The 21,387-nt window shown below is 37.5% G+C and overlaps 1 protein-coding gene and 1 long non-coding RNA gene across 2 annotated transcripts in view; both read right to left on the bottom strand.

Annotated features, from left to right (window-relative positions):
• LOC128863611 (gamma-aminobutyric acid type B receptor subunit 1) overlaps nucleotides 1-21,387 on the bottom strand; it is a 290,985-nt gene that overhangs the window by 151,256 nt on the left and 118,342 nt on the right. The gene's annotated exons all lie outside the window — the stretch shown is intronic.
• Nucleotides 13,714-14,190, bottom strand: LOC128862997 (uncharacterized). The gene is made up of 2 exons (XR_008454568.1): nucleotides 13,950-14,190; nucleotides 13,714-13,884 (listed from the first exon to the last, which is right to left on the bottom strand). It is a non-coding gene; the product is annotated as an uncharacterized LOC128862997 (long non-coding RNA).

The following is a 21,387-nucleotide window of genomic DNA, read 5'->3' as shown; positions in this document are numbered from 1 at the left end:
GGTATACCGGTAAAAATTATAAAACTAATTCAGATGACACTATCAAACACTAATGCCAAGGTTATGATAAATGGAGATGTTACCAACGAATTCAGCATTTCATCAGGTGTAAAACAAGGCGATTCACTATCAGCGACAATTTTTAATTTATTACTACATGAGGTAGTATGCAAACTGAAATGTGGCAATTCGATTTTTAATTGCAGCTCGCAAGTGTTAGCTTATGCCGATGACATTGTCGTGATTGCACAGAATGAACATGAGCTTAAGAACATTTATATGCGATTGAAAAACACAGCTTTAGAAGTGGGTCTACGGGTAAACATAGATAAAACGAAATATATGCACTTCGCAAAGAAACCGAGTGAAGATGCACACATTGAAATAGATGGTGAATGCATACAGAAGGTCGACAAATTTAAATACTTAGGTTTTTTCATCAGCAGTAATTCTGACACTTCCGTGGCAATAAATGACCGAGTAAGTGCGGCAAATAAAGCATTCTTTGCTCACATAAAATTATTCAAGTCCCGATTGCTATCAAGAGATCAAAAGATAGCAATGTATAAAGCGCTTATAAAACCCATACTAACATACAGCAGTGAGGTATGGGTACTTAAAACAAAAGACATGGACCAAATACTAAGGTTTGAAAGAAAGATACTGCGAACAATATATGGTCCTTCCCGGCGAGATGACGGAACGTATCGGATAAGATACAATCATGAGCTAGACACATTGATACGTAATGGAAACGCAATACGCTTTATAAAAAGCCAACGAATCAGATGGCTGGGGCACATGTACCGAATGCCCAAATGGAGAGCTGCCAATATAGCGTTCCATAGACAACCAATTGGACGGAGATGTCGAGGGAGACCAAACAAACGCTGGGTAGATGAGGTCACAGCCGACATGCAGAAAATGGGTATCACAAACTGGAAAGGAGTAGTAGAGAATCGATCGGAGTGGAGAACCGTAGTTGTGGAAGCAATGGTCTGCACAAGACTGTAATGCTAATGATGATGATAAATATCAAGCGAAATATTATATGTTAAAAGAAAGCTAAAATTCAAAAATGTTTTTGGTTTAAATGTCAAATGAAATGTATTCAAAGAAAGAAAAAATCTTAAATTGAAAAATAATTTGTATATCGTTGCCACTTAATTTTTAATTAAGGTATGAAATTAAAAACCTTAACTGAATATGTGGATATAAATATTGCATTAAATGTTTCCAAGCGAAGAAACAAAGCCTTAAAAAGAAGTTTTTATGGCGTTGCCACTTAATTAAAAAACATTTTTTAAATTAAATATAAAATAAATATTGGGATATAAATGTCAAATGAAATGTGTTCAAAGAAATCTTTAATCGAAAAATATGTCTGTATGGCGTTGCCACTTAATTAAAAAATTGAAATTATTAACAAAATTAAATTTTTGCGCATAAATGTCAAAGGAAATATGTTAAAAGAAAGGTTAAAGCTAAAATTGAAAAAAAAATTTTGTAAGGCGTTGCCACTTTATTTGTAATGGAAAAACAGCTTCACAGTTAAATTACATATTAGAATGCAGGTAACATACAAAAAGTGCTTAAGAACGCTTAAATAAGGATGTTTTTATCAGAGTTGCCACCCTTTTTTCGACTCAGAAAGTAGCTCAACACTCAAAATATTCACGAATTAGAGCACTCTTAAATTCGAGTTCATTATCATTAAAAAAAAATATATAAATATACCACAATATTTGTATCCAGGAAATGGCAGCAGTGGATAGGGAATAACAAACTCATGACTGCTAACAAAAAAAAGCCGACGGCGTCAAAGTAATAGTAATTCTGGCACAATTTTTTATAAGCTCCTTAATGTAATTTTCATGAATGTTTGAATAGTAAAAAGTGAATAGTGACATGAAGTTATTTTGTACTTTTGCTTTAAAATTTTAATTACCTGTGCACTTTAGCATACACAAAAGGACTTAATAGTATAATTGGCTCAAACACAGTTACCATTCGACAACTAATCGTCCCCTTAGTATAACAATAGCCTATGTGCTCATAGGCTATTATTTTTTTATTGAATTTTTGGATTCTCCATCGTCGATTTTATATGTGGCCAAAATTTGGTCAAATTCTAGTTCCACAAAGTGGGTCAAAACGTCAGTCAAAAAATAATAAATACTTACAGACATAACGAGATTTGAGTGAGAGCTACTTTCGACAAAAAGTTTGAAATTCATTTTCTCAAAACATCAAAAAATTTATAGGCTATTTTAATACTAAGGGGGCATAATGATTTTTCGGTTGCAGTTTTTGCACTGACATGATTTATAAACCAACATCAGGAAAAATATAGTACAATTCACTTATTTTATTTTTTTCATACCCTCGAGTTTCCTTGACATGAAAATTATATTTGCAGCAAATACTTGCAAGCCGGATGTCTAGCAATAAAATAGCATTTTACACAATTAAAGAAAAGTTCTACATCCTTTTTCCGTTTGTTTGCTTTAAAATCCGGTTTGTTTGTTTTTGTTCTTCTTCTTCTCCCCGTTTTTTCTCTTACCATGAATAGCTGCTTCTTGTGCAAATATAATTTTCAGCTTTAGCCGGAAATTTTAATCCTTTCAGCGGCAATTCAGATTGACGGCAAAAACAAATTTATTGCGAATTAATAAGCTTCGAAGAAAACATACTATTAGGCGCAATGAGCTTAATTTCTCAACTACTTGTTGTAGTAAAGATTGGGCTGTGGAGACGTAGAGGATTTGCAAGGAGCAAGAGCTAGAAGCAAGAGGAAGAAAAAGGGAGAGAGAGAATCAACTGCGAAACTTAACAACTGAAGCGGGAGAAATAGGCAAGTAAGAGTATGAAAAACCAGAGGACCAACTCAGAAATTCTCATCACCAAAGTGAGTACAAACATCTGATAAATAGATGGGAGCTCGCAAAGCGATTTCTGCAGCAAAAAGTGTGTAGACAATTTGAATATTTAGCAATATTCCAGAAATTAATTCTTGATAAAACCAAATATAAACACAAAGACTTTGAGGCGCAACTTAAAATAGAAGCAGTTTAAAATATTTTGAAGAAAATTAATTATTATTGAGTAGCGCGAGTGAGCGGTGAAAGAAAAGAGAAAGAGTAGGCGGAAGTGTTCTCGAAAGAAGCGCTGAGCGAATACGAAATGTAAGGAAAATGAGACTAATTGAGTACAGCGACCGTCCGCTAGTTAAGGCAAGTGCATACTCGCATACTTAACTACTTAAAAACATAGATATGCGAGTATATAGGGACTCCGAAGTATATCAATAGATTGACAGAAGGCGAAGTGTTCAGTATGCAACTTATGTGCAAAGTTAAAGGAAAGTAGTTGGATATTGGTGCCAGCAAGCAAAGATCAGAATGAATTGTGAGTGGATATATAATACAAAATATGTACAGTATATAAGTATATAACATGTACATTGTACAAGTGTGTTAATGTCCTTCTTCTTCTTGGCATCACAGTTCTTGATGAACCATTGCTTTATTCACAACCTTTCGCCACCCGCCTCTATCTAAGGCTACTTTCTTCTAATGCCGCACGCTCAGCTTTTCAAGGCCAGCTTCAATGCCTTCGAGTCATCTCTTTCTGGGGTGTCCTCTTCTTCGGCCTCCAACAGTGCGCAATTCAACTGCCTTTCGAGTTGTACTCTCCTTGGGCATTCAAAACACGTGCCCAAGCCATCTTATCCTCTGAGATTTCATAAACTTTTCACAATTACGTGCTTTGCTAAAAGTTTCAGCTCATGATTATATCTTATTCGATGAGTACCGTCCTGCAGCCTTATTGGTCCATACATTTTTCGCAAAATTTCTCTTTCGAATACCATTAGTCGATTGAAATTGAAATTTTAAATTTGAATTGGTCGAGTCACGGAGCACCAAGAGATTTGATGGCTCCTAAAACACTCAGGCTAAAAAGCCCATTGTATTTAGAGCTCTGGAAAGAGAGTAGATAGTCAAGGAGGAAAGGAGAAAAGTATGAGAGAAAGAGATAGGAAAGAATAGAGACAGAGACAGCGGTAGTTAGTCTTGTGAGAATTTTCCAAATTATTTTGTAAATCTGTAAATATCCTCCAGTTTTAGAGAACGAGTATAACTCATTCTCACGGCATCGGAACCCAAAATTTGTAGCCTTGCTCTAGCAAAAGCAGGACACTCACAGAAAAAGTGCTCAGTGCTATCCGCCTCCTCCAAGCAAGACAGGCACATCGAGTCCTCAACCATTCCAATCGTGGTCATATGCTGACCCCATGGGTTGTGCCCTGTAATAATACCAACCATCAACCGAATGTGTTTCCTTCTAAGTTTTAGTAGAAAGTTTGTAAATTTTCTGTTCGGGCTTGTCATAAAACACTTTCAGTCCTGCATCGTTCTAGACCGGAGCATCGCTCTTTATGTAGATTGCATACATAAGCGCTGATCCAATTCATGATTCCTGTGGAACTCATTTCGATTATTGGCTCTGGCTTTTGTGGAGGTACCGCTGATCCACGGTTTGCCAATTCATAGGCCATTTCGTTTCCTTGAACACTGGAGTGTCCTGGAACCCATATATCTAAAGGCCTTGCAACAGAATTAAGCTTCTTCTTACATTACTGAACAATTTTTGAGGTTTGCTACGCGTTTTCAGGACCTTCAGTGCAGCCTGACTGTCACGGAAAACTCCAATCTGTTTCCCGCTCCATTTTTTCTCGATTATCCATTCGTCTACTTTCAGGATGGCAAAATTTTCCATTTGGAAAACTGTTGCCATTTCCCCCATAGCACAATAATACTTATTACTGCTGTTTAAGTACCATTCGGCTCCAAACCCTATTTTATTCTTGGATGCATCGGTAAAAAAAATATCCATCAAACCTCTCTGAATGCAGTCTGGATTGCTCACGATATTGAACTCTGACATCAAATTTCCCTCCAAAAGAAACTGTGGGTATCAGGTCGTCTTTAGGTGCCAGAAACAGTGGATACTGCTCAGATAGCAACTTAAAGATTTCTGTGAGTCCCGAAGTTCCGTCTTCGTGCCAGAAACGATATTGATGGAGTCTACAAATTGCTTTTATGGCTTCCTGTTGTATCTTAAGATCCAAGGGGAGTAAATCAAGCATAGAACTTAGAGCATCGCCAGAGGTTGTACGTGATACATAAACATTCACCTCTTTGCAGCCTGTATTGTTCCCGGAGTGTGTACTTAACCATGGTCCGTCGTCACTGGTGACTGGTCTGATAAGTGCTGTGTATATGCATAGTACCACAGCATGTTTCAGACCCCTGGTTTTACCAAAGGCTCTGCGGCATTGCTGAAAAATCCTTAATGCGCGATTCACCTTCAGTGAAACGTTTGTCTCCCAAGTCAGCTTCTTATCCAAGATTACTCCTAGATGTTTAACTTCACGGGAAAGATTAGCTAATTAATGTCTGTAGTTTTTAGCGTCCATAGTTCGCAACCATAGGTAAGCACAGGGCGGATCAAGGCTTTGTATATCATTAACCTATGGTCGTGAGATTATAATTTTGACTTAGACAAGTTCAAATTAGAGTAATAAGACTTATTTGCTGCTAAAACTCTGTCACTAATTGTCAATGACATATCCTTATTGGCCTGGATACTTTGATACTCAAATGGATTAATTCTTGCACACTCTCGAATGCATAGTCTCCGATCGGCAGGTCACTATGGCTTAAACTGCAGCTGGACCGGACCATAAACTTCGTTTTTTCTGTATTAATACTTAGCCCAATTGTTTATACTATTTTTTCTAGTTTTTTAAACACAATCTGTAATTCACTCCTGCTTTTCGCCTGGATAAGTATGTCATCTGCATATGCACCAGGCTGGAACGGCTTGTTGTATATAGTCCCATTTGGATTTAGTTCGGTAATTGCTGCGTGTAAGACCAGGCTGAATATTAATGTTGATAAAGCGTATCCCTGTTTAACTTCCGATTTAAAGGGAAATGATTCAGAAAACTCTCCTTGCACAAATATCTTCGCTGTGGTACGAGTATTTGTAAGCCTCATAATAGAAAGCTAAATTAGCTTTGGTGGGATACCTGCAGACTGCAGCTAAAATTTTATATGCTTTCTGCCTATGCTGTCAAATACTTCATTAAAGTCCACAAATAAGCAGCAGATATCAATGTCATATTCGTATGGCTTCTCGAAAGTTTGTGTGGCTATGAAAACTTGATCTAGAAGTATTGTAGACCAGTTGGCTCTGAAACCTGCTTGGTAATCATACAGAATTTGTTCGGATATTCGCGTACTTTTTCATGTAGTATGTTTGTAAATATTTGATATGCAGCGTTACCTCGTATGCAATACCCCGTGTAAATGTAATCATTCTCACGAATTTTATTTAGCCCCAAAAGTTTAGTCTGCACGCACCTATTCCGCCTGATCATCGCAGTTCACTTTCACGTTGCTTACAAGCTTCAATTGAGTGCCGACACTAACTGGGCAATCAAAATACCTACAGTCATATAGCCAATAGCCGAAAAATCACATACCACACTGACAGCTTTACATACACATGCATGAGTATAGATAACAAGTAAACGGAATGGGGGAAAATGCCATTACTGCGGAATACTAAAATATATCCACTTCAATGCAGCTGCTGCGCTGTTTGTGGCAAAAGTTTCTAAACTGCGGCTTAGTAAAGTTTTATTGCAAAACCCAAACACATACAAGAGCTCGCACATATAGCTATAAATTTATATGATATGCACACAGAGTTATATAAAGACACTCTTTTCTAAACTGGCGGAGGCAGAAACTCTGCTCAAGGGGATTGGGGCTATGACCAACGTCTTTTATATTTACTTGAACTTTTGCATGGTTGTAGTTTTTAATTAGTTATTTACATTTTATATATATTGCGTATACACGACAACAACGTGGCTAAACTAGCGATAATGTGGAACCCGTTCCAATAAGCAGGACGTTCAGTGGGAAGACCTCTTACAACTTGGCGAGGATCAACCGAATCCGAAATTGCACCTCTAAGCTTATCATGGAGCGAGCTGAAGGTTACAGCGCACAACCGCCGCATACTGAAAAATGAATCAAAGTCAAGCCTCCAAAAGGCGCACGATCTCACACCAAAGCAGCAACAAATCAGACTTGAGAGAGCGAAGGAGTTGCTTCGCTTGGCCGAAAGCGGTCAAATACCGAACATTGTGTTTTTTGTCGAGAAAATGTTTCAAATTGAGAAATTAGTAAACTCCCAAAACGATAAGGCTTATCTGACCGACCATTCATACCAGCATTTGAGTCATCGACTGGCCACCAGAAGGCAACACTCGCCAAAGGTAGTGGTTTGAGCTTCTGTAATCGCAGATGGGCGAGCCTGGCATGAAGGTAAATGAGAAATATTATCGGGAAAGTATTCTGGAGGTTGCTTTGAAGCCGTGGGCAGACAATCATTTTGGTGGCAGACCATGAACGTTTCAACAGGCCTCGGCACCGTTTCACAAAGCTCGAGTGAACCAAGAATGGTTAAAACACAACGTTCCGAACTTCATAACGTCCACACAATGGCTATCAAATTCACCAGACGCGAATCCGATGGATTATTCTCTTTGGGCCATTTTGGAGAGCAGGGTCCGAACTAAACGATTCACCAGTCTCGAGGCGCTGAAAAAACCCATTGTCCGCGAGTGGGCCAAAATATTTGCAAGTCATATTCAGGCAGCTTGCGATTTGTTTCTGGATCATCTCAAGGCCATAGTCAAGGCAGAAGGTGGTCATATCAGCAGAAGTAAATTGATTCTTAATTTTGTATTATTTTCACATATTTTTGACTTCGAATTGAATAAAAGTAATTTTCCCAACTTTCACAATGTATGGCCCTTTTAATTGGGTACCCTTCAAGAAGACTATAAAGTACAATTTAAGGTAAAATTCCCACGCGAGAGGAATGTGATTTGAATTCAGTAGTCAAGAAAAATTCAACTGCATTTTACACCTCGAGACGTCTAAGTCGTTTCTCCTGGGGAATTCGAAAGGTATTTTTCAAGCAAAAGTCTTTGGGACAAGGGATGCTTGCAGTATAATTTCAAACCATCCACAATAATTATCGGAAGTAAGTGCTTTTTCTGATAGTCATGCAGCCATCTTACCTGTAGCTTTAAAGCCACCTATAACCAGTTCAAGAATCATCAGACAATGCAAAGAGGAACTTAATGCTTTAGCGAGCGCGATAAACCTCACTCTCACCTGGGTACGTGGCCATAGGAACATATTAAGAAGTATATCACAAAGCTGATGAGCACTTCTTAATGTATTGAGTCGGAGTTTGGGCTAAAAATGCGATTTTCGAGTATACGAGGTGCGTTCAAAAATAAGGTGAATTGCGGGTTACGTACATTCGACTTCCGATTATAATTTTTTTTTAAGTTGGTACACTCGTCTCGAAGATATGTTCACGGCTTTAGCAGTATAGCATTTTTAGTTTGTTTGTGAGAGGCATAAATAAGACAAATGTTTTACGTGTTCGGCGCCTTTCTGCTATCGAAAAAATGAATCGATGAAGTCGCATCAAATTTTGTGTCAAAAATAGAATTAAGTGCTCAAAAACACTTGAAATGTTGTCAGTGGCAAACTGTGAAAGTACTCTGAGTCCAAAAAATGTTTACAAGTGGTACAAGCTTTTTACAGAAGGTCGCGAAGAATGACGACGCTCGTTCTGGACGCCCCAGCACATCAACAACTGATGAAAATCAGAAAGTGAAGAAAATTGTTATGGAGCATCGTCGAATCACAATAAGAGAAGTTGCTGAGGATGTTGGCATATCGGTTGGCTCATGCCATGCAATCTTTTCGGAAATTTCGGGCATGAAGCGTGTGACAGCGAAGTTCGTTCTAAAATTGCTGAAATTTTACCGAAAACAATGTGGCATGAACATCGCTCAGGAAGTGTTGAATGACATCAACGATGATCCAGATTTGCTTAAAGGGTCATAACTGCGGACGGGTCATGGGTAAATGGTTACGACATCGAAACCATCGAGCCCAATCGTCCCAATGGAAGAGTCCAGAAGAGGCAAGTCCAAAAAACGCACGCCAAGTTCGATCAAATGTCAAGGGTTTGCTCACTGCTTTCTTCGATTACCATGGCGTAGTGCATCAGAAGTTCTTACCACAAGGTCGTACAGTAAATAAGGAGTATTACCTTGAAGTTATGCGCCGTTTGCGTGAAGCAATACGAAAAAAATGCTCAAAATTGTGGAAAAAATTCATGGCTTTTGCGTCTTGATAATGGACCTGCTCACTCACTTTTGCTTGTGAGAGATTATTTGGTCAAAATCAATAGCGTAGCATTGCTCATTCGTCCTCCTGCGACTTTTTGCTGTTCCTAAGATTGAAGAGACCCAGGAAAGGACGGCGTTGTGCGACGATTGAGGAGATAAAAACCGAATCGCTGAGAGAGCTCAAGGACATACCAAAAAGTGCATATCAGAACTGCTTCGAGGATTGGAAAAAACGCTGGAACAAGTGTATTATATCTGAGCTGCACTACTTTGAGGGTGATAAAATAGAAATTATTCAATAAATAAATATTTTTTGAGAAAAATGAAAATTCACCTTATTTCTTATCTCTGTTTTCTAAAAGAAACTCGTAGAATGCGACGATTTATTGTATATACAATATATCTTTGAGGTATTCTTTAAAAAACTATCCCTAGTCTTGAAATTCATTTCCGAATCTGTGACTCTGCCTTCTCCATCAGTGACAAATAAAATATCACCAACTTTGTCGTTTGATTAAACTATCACTTTTTCAGCTTCTAAACCACAAAATTTCTCTAAATCAGCTGCAAACTTTAGCCCCAAAAGCCCTCTCCTCCCACATCCACCCCTGCATGAATATGAATATTTCCATATATTTGCTTGTGTTATGACGTAATAAAGCCAGCCATCGCACTTAAATATTCCAGCTGTGCCATCTTCTTCGCCCGCATAAAACCACATAATTCAAATTTCTTCTGCTTGCCCCCACCAAATTCACCATCACCAGCGGTTTGGCGTTCACAACTCTCTTCAATTATTGTACTTCAACTGCTTAGGCAAAACTTTTCCACTCCATACGTACCCATATGCGCGCAAGTACTTGTGCAGACATAATTTATTAATGTGTGAATATGTGTGTGTCTACATGTAGAAAAATACTCGTATAAAGAAGCTGTATCAGCAGCTTCCCTCAACTGGTGAAGTTGTAATAATCACACCGAAGTCAGTTGGGACCGCGTTTCTTTATTACCTTCATTGATGTTGTCGCTACAGAGTATTAATCAGATACTTTAGCCGCATTCGCATGTATTCATTACTATAATGATTGTTAAATAAATAAATAATTGGCGCGTACACTTCTGTTAGGTGTTTGGCCGAGCTCCTCCTCCTATTTGTGGTGTGCGTCTTGATGTTGTTCCACAAATGGAGGGACCTACAGTTTCAAGCCGATTCCGAACGGCAGATATTTTTATGAGGAGCTTTTTCATGGCAGAAATACACTCGGAGGTTTGCCATTGCCTGCCGGGGGGCGACCGCTATTAGAAAAATGTTTTTATTAATTTTGCTTTCACCGAGATTCGAACCAACGACCTCTCGGTGAATTCCGAATGGTAATCACGCACCAACCCATTCGGCTACGTTGTTTTACAACAATAAATTTCGTACGTTATTTCACAAAGTACGGCTGAAAAAGTTTATGTAGTAGCATAAAGCTCAGATCAGACGTTGAGAACTGCGGCATGTCTTGCCTGCCAAGCACTGGGTGATTGTTTTTGCAGGTACTGAGCCTATCTAATTAAGTAGGGTTCGCATCTTCCTGGCGACATTTAAGTACACACCTCTATAGAATATATCTATCATCACGATTACTTTTCCGATATACTTATAGGAACGGTGACTATCTGTCTGTTCTGTTCAGGGCCTTACTGTTTTTCAAACGTCTGTCGTGCGTAATTTTTCAAAACAGAAAATCGTAAAAATGTTCTATCAGGTCATCCCATAAGTTCTTGCGAATTTTACCCGTAATTTCTCTTTTGTACGATTTTTGCATACAACAAATTTTTCGCGGAATATAACGGAACTATTTATATTTTCTTTGATATATTGTACATTCAACAAACATTTTAATCGCGGATAAAAGCACGTGTTGTTAAAAAATAAAATGGAATCTTCGAACGCGTATAAGAGGCATATTTTGTATTTTTTTTTATAAAAGTGGTAAGAATGCAACAACTACTGCTGCAGAAATAAACACTGTTCACGGAGAGAATACCGTGAATGTAAGGACTGTGCAAAAGAGGTTTTCAAAATTCCGAAGTGGTAACTGCGACGTGGAAGATGCCCCGCATGCTGGTCGTCCTGAAGTCTTTAACTCCGACGGCTTGCCCGAACTCGTGGAAGCTGAGCCAAATTTGACAGTCGATATGATAGCTCTGAAGTTAAATTCATCCCATGGAACAGTTCACAGGCACCTGGTTCAGTTGGAAAAGGTTTCAAAGCTGGGAAAATGGGCTTCGCATAGACTTTTCGTCGCCAATCTTCAGCAGAGAGTGAATGTGAAAGGGTTTTGAACCGTTTCGTTACTGGTGATGAAAAATGGGTCCTTTGCAATAATCCTGTTCGGAAACGCCAATGGTTAGATAAAGATGAAACACCAGAACCGACCCCTAGAGATGGTCTTCAGCCCAAGAAGATTCTCCTGTCAATTTGGTGGGATATGGCCGGTATTGTTTATTATGAGCTTCTGGAACCAAACCAAACGATAACTGCTGATTATTATTCCCATCGGCTATCAAACCTGAATGATGCACTTAACAAAAATCGAGCGTCTTTAGTGAATAGACGCAAAGTTTTGTTTCACCACGACAACGCAAGACCTCATACCCAAGGCAAACATTAGGCAAGCTGAACGAGATCGGATGGGAGCTAATGCCGCATCCACCATACTCTTCGGATGTTGCACCTTGTGATTATCACCTTTTCCGTAGACTTCAACCCCATATGAGTAACAAGAACTACTCCTCAAAAGAAGCTATAGAGAGGGATATCGAAGCGCATTTTGGCTCCAAGGACAAACAATTTTTTGAGCAGGGAATTGAAAATGTGCCTAAATGTAAATAATGAAGGAAAATATATTATTGATTAATAAATATTTTAAACATCTTTTTTATTAGTTTTAAAACCACCTTTAAAAAACGCACGAACTTATGGACTGACCTGATACGACATTGATTTGTACTTGTACTCTAGATTTCTGAAAGTACCAGTTCTCCGGGGATCTGGGTACTTACGGTGTAGTCTTTCTAAAGATGATGATTAGAAGAGGGTAGATTAGCCAAAAAGTCGCAAAATTTTAAAGTTGTGGAAAATGGGTTTCTGTCGCCACCGCGTAAACTCTTTTCTTCTTTCAAGCTCAGTCCGCCTAGCTTAACCTGACTTTTGTGGGATTATTCACTTAATTTTGTTACTTTTTTCGATTTAGTTGTTGCTGTTTGATTTAGGATGCATTGTGAGTTTTTCGTTATTTTACATAATGTTTTTTTTTAATTAGTCCCAACTGGGCACTTCATCATCGTTACTAAACCGCCAGTTGTGTAGTTCGTCAATCCATTTTGTGTGTGTTTTCTTTTGCTTGTCATCGTTTTAAATTTTTTCTGCTGTCAGTGCATTTACTCGTAGTACGCAAGTTGTAAATGTATAGAGTGTCAATAGCAATGCTAGTTTGATTCTATTCATATCTTTTCTGAAGAAAAAAGTCCAGAAGGACTTATAGCTTTGGCCTCCATTTCCGCTGCTGCTTTGTTTTCAAGAAAGTTATTATTTCTCACGCTCAGAGAGAAGGCAACATTTACTACAAAGGCAACTAATTTCCGTTTGCTTAACAAAAGTAACACTTTTGCTTACAAAAAAGAAACTTTTAACTTCCAAATTTCATTAACATAACTCACCGCAAACAAAAAAGAGTTAATGAATTTCGCATTTTGCCTCACCTGGATTTTAATGAAAATATTTGAGAAAACTAAGTTTCAACTAACTTTCGTTCATTCATTTGTCCAAAGAATACAAAATATCCACCCACACACTAATGCACAGAAATAGCAAACACTTACAGTGTCGCCAAAAGGGATTTTCCAAAGTTAACACAAGTCAAAAGCCACGCCTTTAACACAAAAACAAACAAAAAATAATAATAACGTGGCAACCAGCAGTTGATACTTCGATGAATGCCACAAAAGACAATTATCACTAAAATGTAAACAAAACGGAAATGCTAAGGAAATGGAGAAAAGCTCAAAGAAAGTTCTGAACGAAGATGTCAAATGAAAAGTAAAAAAATAATAATTAAAATGAAAGTATAATAAAACAAAGCGACAGAGCGGATTTAAGAGCCAAACTAACCGAATGAACAGCTGTGTGTGTATGTGTGTGTGTGGCTGTGGGGACGAAAAGCAACAACCACATGATTTGTGGCCAAAGTCTCAATAGCTGCTGAGAGCTGCAGAAAAGTCTCACAACTGAGTTCAGCTAAGGCAGCAGCCACGGCAACAACAGCGCTATGCAAGTATATTCGTATATGAAGGAGCAAATGCCAGCAGCTATGACATTTGCAACAACGACTGCCAACAATCAGCAAGTCGAAAGTCAACAACAACAACAGTTACCAAACTTTTGTTTATTTGCCTTCAATTTTGAGCAACAATAACAAAAAATAATTTTATATACAGCGGGCGAAAATAGCAAAAAAGAAATTAAATGTTTTTGGTTTTATGAGTGAAGCGGCTGTATTAGGGGCCGAGAGGGCCAATATGTCGATTTCCAAATAGATTGTCTACAATAAATGAAAGTTCGCTGCTGTACTTGGTGAAAACTTTAATTTGTTTATTTAAACTTTACTGTTTTTCTTTGGCACTTCTTTGGCCATTGCGGCACGTCTGCCGGTTGGTGTTGCCAATTTTGCGCCAAAGAAGTGGTTTCCCGAATTCTATGCCGCTGGGAGGGCACTAATTTGTGATTCCCAAAGGCAAGTGGTGGTGAAGCAATTTACGAGTACATGAAAATAAAAACTAAATGTTTGGAATTATTTTCGTTTAACTGTGTCTGAGAAAGTGTTGAAATGAGAAATGAAAGAAAATTAAATGAAATGCAGCGAAGTGAAACATGGAAGGAAATGGAACCGAATGGGTTGTAAACGAAATAAAATGAATTGGAATTAGATGAAATAAAAGGGGAGTGAAACAAAGTGAAATGAAATGATTTGGAAGTTATGAAGAAATATGAAATAATTGAAATAATGTGAAGAAGAATGAAGTAAAATGAATTGGAATGGAATGGAATTGGAAATATAGATGAAATATATTAAAATAAAAAATGTAGGTGAGGTGAAAAATTAAATCAAGTGAAGTAAAATAAAATAATGAGAAGCAAACTAAAGATTGATTGAATTGAATAATCCAAAGTACAACAAAATATAACAAAGTATTATAAAATAAAAAATGTCAAAGAATAAAATAGCGTCAAATAAAAAAATTTAAATAAATTAAATAACACAAAATAATACAGAATAAAATAAAAAAAACAAAATCAAATAAAATTAAGTCCACTAGAATAAAATAAAATACATAAAATAAAGAAATTAATTAAATAAAACGAAATAACATAAAATTATTAGATGCTCAACTAGGTTCTCGATGTTTTTTTTTTATGAAAATACAACTTTATTCTAAAAAAATGGTTCCAAGTGAATCATTGAAGGTATTGCCCATCACTGGCTACTACTTTTTCCCATCTTTCTGGTAGATTTCCTATACTGAAACTGTGTAAAACTGTTCATCTTTTGAGGCTATCCACGCATCAAGCCATTTATTGATGTCTTCATATGAATGGAACTGCTGGTCAGCTAGACCATGCGCCGTCGGTCGAAACAGGTGATAATGGGACGGCGTAATATCTCGAGAATATGACGGGTGCGGTTAGATTTCCCATTTCAGTGTTTCCAGGTAGGTGTTAATGGGTTTGGCAAAATGAGGTCGAGCGTAGTCATGCTGTAGAATAACTTTTTCACGCCTCTCCGCGTACTGCGGCCGCTTCTCGCGCAGTGCTCGGCTCAATCGCATCAATTGAAGTCGATACCGATCCCCAGTGATGGATTCGCTTGATTTTAGCAGTTCATAATAAATAACACCAACTTGGTCCCCCCAAATACATAGCATAACCTTCGCAGCGTGAATATTCGGCCGAGGCGACGACGTAGAATCATAACCGAGCAGTCCCCATGACTTTATTTTCTTTGGATTGCTGTAAAGAATCCATTTTTCATCAACCGTCACGAAGCGATGAAGAAACCCCTTCCTTTTTTGCCGCTGGAGCAGTTGTTAACAGGCGAAAAAACGACGTTCAACATCCCTTGGTTTTAACTCATAAGGAACCCAAGTCCGTAGTTTCTGAATAATTCTCAAAGCATGCAATCGCTTGGAAATGGATTGGCGGGTAACTCCTAATACTGAAGTAAGTTCTTCTTGCGTTTGACACGGTTGAGCCTTGTTCACGCGGACGGTCGTCAACATTAAATCACCATCTTTGAAGCGACGGAACCAATCTCGGCAAGTTGTTTGACTTAAAGCAGAATCTCCGTAAACTTTTTGTAGCTCTTGATGCACTTCAGCCGCCGTTTTTTTCGAATGAAAGAGGAAATTCAACACTTCTCTCAAATGACGATTATTCGTCACAAAATCAGACATTTTCGCAAAACCAAAAGTAAATGATACCAAAACAAAATCACCAATGTGTCGAAGCAGTTTGTTTACCATATGTCTAAGCTTGGTTTATGATGTTTAGGTTATGTTAGAATCGACCAGCACACACTGCTTGCGGCGCCTATTAAGAAATAGCGGGAACTTAGTTGTGCACCTAATATTTTTTCGCTCTGAAATAGTGACTGCTTTGTGAGTTCTTATATATTTGATTATTTAATAACTGTAATTTTTTTGATCAAAAATAATGATTCTTTTTTAGGTTTAATTTTATTTTAAGAAAAAAAATCATTTTCAGAGCGTTATTTTTGCTCTCAGAAATATATTTGAATCCTTGAGTTAAATTTTTTTTTTCTTTTTGGCAGATCGGACAACTTAAATCTCCACGCCTCACTTAAGCTCAACTTAACTCACCACACTTCAACTCCCCATAACTCAAGCCAACTCATTCCAAGAAATCTATGTTACGGTTCCACGGAAGGCTGCAATTAGTGGTGCCGTACCTTAGCCATAACCGTAGTCATAGCAATCAGATGTTCTGATTAAACATATGGGCATCACTGTAAACAATTATAGTGCCGCACCATTCCACCATAACTATAACCGTGGCCATATGTTTCTATTGAATTTCGGTTTTTTCCGTAACCATAAGCACTGTGAAATACTTTACATTTGTTTTGATATTGGCAATTCAAATTTGAATATTAGAATGAATAATGAAAAATTGCATGACTGGAAAATTATCCGTGCTTTTATGATTAAATGCAAATGTGCTCAATAAGTCTATTTTAATATCAGCTGTTTATGGTTACGGCATGACTACTCGAAAAATACTGTAATATTACGGCTATAGGTACGGTGACGACTATGACGTTATGCCTGCAGCACCACTAATTGCAGCTTAAGGCTATGAAAATATTTACGAAACAGCACTCAACACAGTGTAGTATCATGTATCGTAATATCGAGAAATGATATGAAAACAAACAAAAAATTTTGGATGGGTGAGGCTTTACTTTGTTATACAAATATCTTCATTTTTCTTTTACGAAAAAAAATGGCATGAAATTATTATGGTTTTCTAACACTTTTGTTGACATTTTAAATTTTATTTTGCTTTATCTTGAAAAGATATCACTAAAACCTATATTGTTTTCAGTATTGGAGTTTTTGGAGTTGCGCTTAACTCAAGAAAAAATTGCAGGAATTATTTAATTCTAACATTTTAAGAACCGATTCTCATACTGTTTATCCCTGACCATCTGAGTAAAATCTATTGGTCTCTCAAGTGATAGACCAGCAGCAGTGCTCACTCTCCATATCCTCAAGCACTAAAGCTTGAGGTAAATGAAAACAGATTGAACTCTCAACGTTCGCTAGATATATATCGGAGTATAAGCTTTGACTATTATTTCAACCAATGGCTTGAAGAAGATCCATCACCCAACACACCCGTTAAGATCTACATGGACGGATTTAAAATTAACACCGGTGTAGGATCAGGATTACATTGCGAAGAGCTTCCTATCAATGAATCATTTAAGCTACCGCATCGCAGTAATGTTTTTCAAGCGGAAATAAACGCTATTCATGAAGCCTTAAAATGGCTAGAGAAAAACAGAATATCTTCAAAAGATATCTGCATTCGATCAGACAACCAAGCTGTCCTACGGGCACTGGATTCATTCCAAATAATATCAAGGAGTGTCTTACATTGTCGCCAATCTCTTAATGAGATGGCCAAACAATATCGTATCATCTTATGCAGGGTTCCAGGCCACCGAGATATACCAGGGAACTGTAGGGCTGACCAACTTGCAAGAGAAGGTACCTTTACCAAGCATAAGTACTTTTATGGGGGTGCCTCTAGCAACTTGTAAGCTTCTTATTAAGGGTGCACTAATCAGTTCTGTAAATCAAAGATGGATTAGCGTTAACACCTGTGAAATTGCTAGGCAAACATGGCCAGGGCTAAATCTACGTCTATCCAATATATTGTAAAATTGAGTAGACTTTAAATTATGACGTTAGTAGGGGCCCTCACAGAACATTCTCTCCTAGGAAATCATGCAAGGAGAATAGGCGTTTACATGCATGATTTCTGTCGTAGCTGCAGAAATGAGGAGTAGTTGGAAAAAATTCAACACCTCTTTAGCATATGCCCGGCTCTAGCCAGAAGCAGGAACCGATATTTAAGATCCTATTTCTTAATGAATATAGATAATCTATACACTTTACACCTTTTACGCTTTGCCAAAAGCTCAGGATGGTTCAATATGGAAAGGGAAATGTAGCCCAGCCCCTGGGGCTCCCAACGGACCCATTTTGTGGTCTAAGTGACATCGCTGTCTCTATGTGCGATGCAGCGTGCCAAACCTAACCTAACCTAATGCTTTCAGGCAAAAAGAAATAGAATGGAATAGGAGTATTAAATCTCAGAAGAACCATCAATTTTCTAGCGCGCACTTGAGACAAAACCTGTGTTGGTTTTGCTAAAATTACTCAAGTTCCTCCATGCGCCCCGATTATGAGTGCCAATGACACTTCTTTCTATCATAAACAAAAACACTCCCTTAAACGCCATACCCCCGTCTGTCTGATGCTATCAAACCATATTTCTATTTACGTTTGCCTGCCCCTAAAGAAGTTAACCTTTTTGGTAATTTCTCAACTTTTCCTAACTGTTACTTAATTTTTTAGTACTCTTAGCTGCCATCTATATACTTCATAATTAGCCCTCTTACCTCCATTGCACTAAGTATTACAATTCATAAGCATTTCTGATAAATGTACTCGGCGTTCAACATCTCACCTATTGAGTGGCGGTTTGTGCCAGCAGAAGTGACGCTAAACAACAGACAATAATAAAATTATTTAGTCCAAACCCGAAAACAGACTAAAGCTGGTTTATTTTTGACGTGAAGCTGAAATCTGCACACCTTTGCGTAGCTGGTATTTCAATGGCTTTTCTCACCATTTTCTATTTGCCCCTGCATCTGCTGAGACTTAAGCATATGCCTTGCAACAAAGTTATTTCAGGTATTTCCACATTAATGGCAGTAATAAATAATTCGCGAAACAATTAAACTGAAAATGATTAAGGCGAAGTTGCGTAATTGTTGTAGTGAGAAATGTGCAACCTTGACTCTTTGATATCCAGCTTAAGCGGTTGTGCTAATGGGCCTCGAAATTTTCTTGGAAGCATAAATTTAATTTTTGGTTTAAGTCACAAATGTTGGTTATTGTCTTACATCTTCTACAATGTTTTAAATGCGAATGAAGGAGGGGGTGTTATTACAAGAAGAGAATGGTCGGTTATATATTTGCAGATATATACTTATACTTATACTTGCTGCAACTGGCACTGAAATAGATGAAAAATATGTATGCTCTGATGCGTTAATATTTGCCAAAAAATAATTTTTTTCGGTTTAGGAACACAACTCACTTTGTTGACGGCAGTCATGATATTTTAAAGTCACTGGTTTCCGATGTATTTTTGTTATATGCAAATTTGCAAAAATTTGCGTTAAAAGCCCAAAAGAATATGTTCCAAAATTGAAAATGAGGGACACAAAATAAAAAGGTTGAGCTAAGAACGCTCTGAGATTTTTCGAGTGGCTGATTACCGTAATTATTAATATTGAAAGTATTTAGTGAGCCTTAAATCCCTAAGTGGTAATTTTATGTGCTTAATTCATTTTCGGATGACATCATTTAGCTTAGGCTTGATGAATGCAAAAATGACCGCAATGCGCGGAGAGGCATGAAAAAGTGATTCCACAGCATGACAACGCTCGGCCTCATGTTGTCAAACACGTTAAAACCTACCTGGAAACACTGAAATGGGAAATTCTACCCCACCCACCATATTCTCCAGATATTACGCCGTCCGAATCTACGCGGCAACGAACGCCGCAGACTTAGCCATAGAGAACTCTCAAATAAACTTCTGCATTGACAGCCAAGCCGCCATCAAAGGAATAACAGTTGTAAGTGCAAATTCACCCTACGTACGACAATGTCGGAACAGGATAGAAGAGTTGGGAACTGAGAAACAAATCACCATTTACTGGGTACGAAGACACAAGGGAATTGAAGGACACGAAGAAGTAGGTATAATACGCCAGTCTAATTTACGCCATCTTGTTGGAACCAAGAGTAGCCGATGTGTACTTGATTCATTTTTGGAAACAAAAACTCAGTCAGCATGGCTCGTTAGTTCTTGCCATTCACCGTAACGGCAGCTGCTTTCACATTTTGAATGAAATAAGGACCGCTGAAGAAGCCAATGCATTATGAACTTCGTGAGTAGATTTTTTACTATTTTTTTTTTCAAAGTAAATTTCCACAATTTGGAAGCGTTGCTCTGGCGTTCAACGACACTTGATGACTTGCCAAACTTTACTCAACAGAAATGTCAACACAGTTTGCCATTTTCAGCTGTTAAACCATGGTAATCGATATCGATAGTTCTCATGCAGCCATAAAAAAAAAAAAAACAAACGACACTCGATACTATCTACAAAGATTAAGCTCGCGTTTGGCTGCTTAAGCACCGTCTAACGGCCTCATTGCTGCTTTTGTAAAATCTCCTCGCGATTCCAGGGTTTCGAATCATCTTTACAAGTAACTCCAGCTGATTCTTGTTGGTGATTTTTGAGCTAACAACAAACAAGCATTTTATTGCAGTAAAAAGTTTGAATTCTTATTATTTTGCGTACTGCTGCCTTACACTTTGCTGGGAGAAAATACGTTTGAAAATACCATCACATTCTCTCTTTTTTAACATTTGTGGTACCTATTTTTTTCCAAAACACAATTTGGTTTTTGCGAAGTTTGTGATAAGAGGAAAGCGAAAGTGGGAAAAAATCGCTAAGAAATTTTATTCTCTAAGAAATTTTATTTCATTTTAAAGGGATAGAGAAAAATCTCCCTAGGGGTAGCTATTAAAAAACGCGCTGTGTATTACAAAATTAAAGACATTGGCTGTCGGCCTACAAGAACTATATAATACACGGTGGCGCAAAATTAATAATCCAATTTCGTTTTTGAATACATTTTTTACCAAATAAAAAAAATATTTTCAGAGAAGTAAATCCTTAGGTTGACCTTCACGCACTCCAATGCTATTCTCTTTGTACACTGCAGCTGTTGAGTTCACATTTCTATTTGCAAAAATTATAAATCTTCCGATAGGTGATTGATTTTAGGAAACATAATTTCCTCTACAAAAATAAAATAAAAATGTTACAGAAATATTTTTTTGATTGAATATCAAACAAACTGAGCTGCCCTCTTTCCTTTATCCTGGTAAATAACGTTTAATAATAGAATAATATTTTAATAAAATAAATTCTATTTCCTTGCTGAATTTCATATTTTTAGTGGAAAGGTATCAAAGGCAGAAATTCAACCTAAAATGTTTTTCATGCTCTAATCATCAATTTGCAATTTTCCTCTGCTTATTCGACTAGAAATTGAATTCTTTTAAACCTAACATCCCAACACTTGCACTAAGCTGGCTGTTTGTTTGTGATTGCCTTCAAAGAAAGCTACTTTTGATATATTTGTGTGTACGA

Source organism: Anastrepha ludens, chromosome 5, assembly GCF_028408465.1.
Source record: "Anastrepha ludens isolate Willacy chromosome 5, idAnaLude1.1, whole genome shotgun sequence".
Classification (NCBI taxonomy): Eukaryota; Metazoa; Arthropoda; class Insecta; order Diptera; family Tephritidae; genus Anastrepha; species Anastrepha ludens.
The sequence above is the reverse complement of the archived record's forward strand: the minus strand, read 5'-3'. Positions and strand labels throughout refer to the sequence as shown.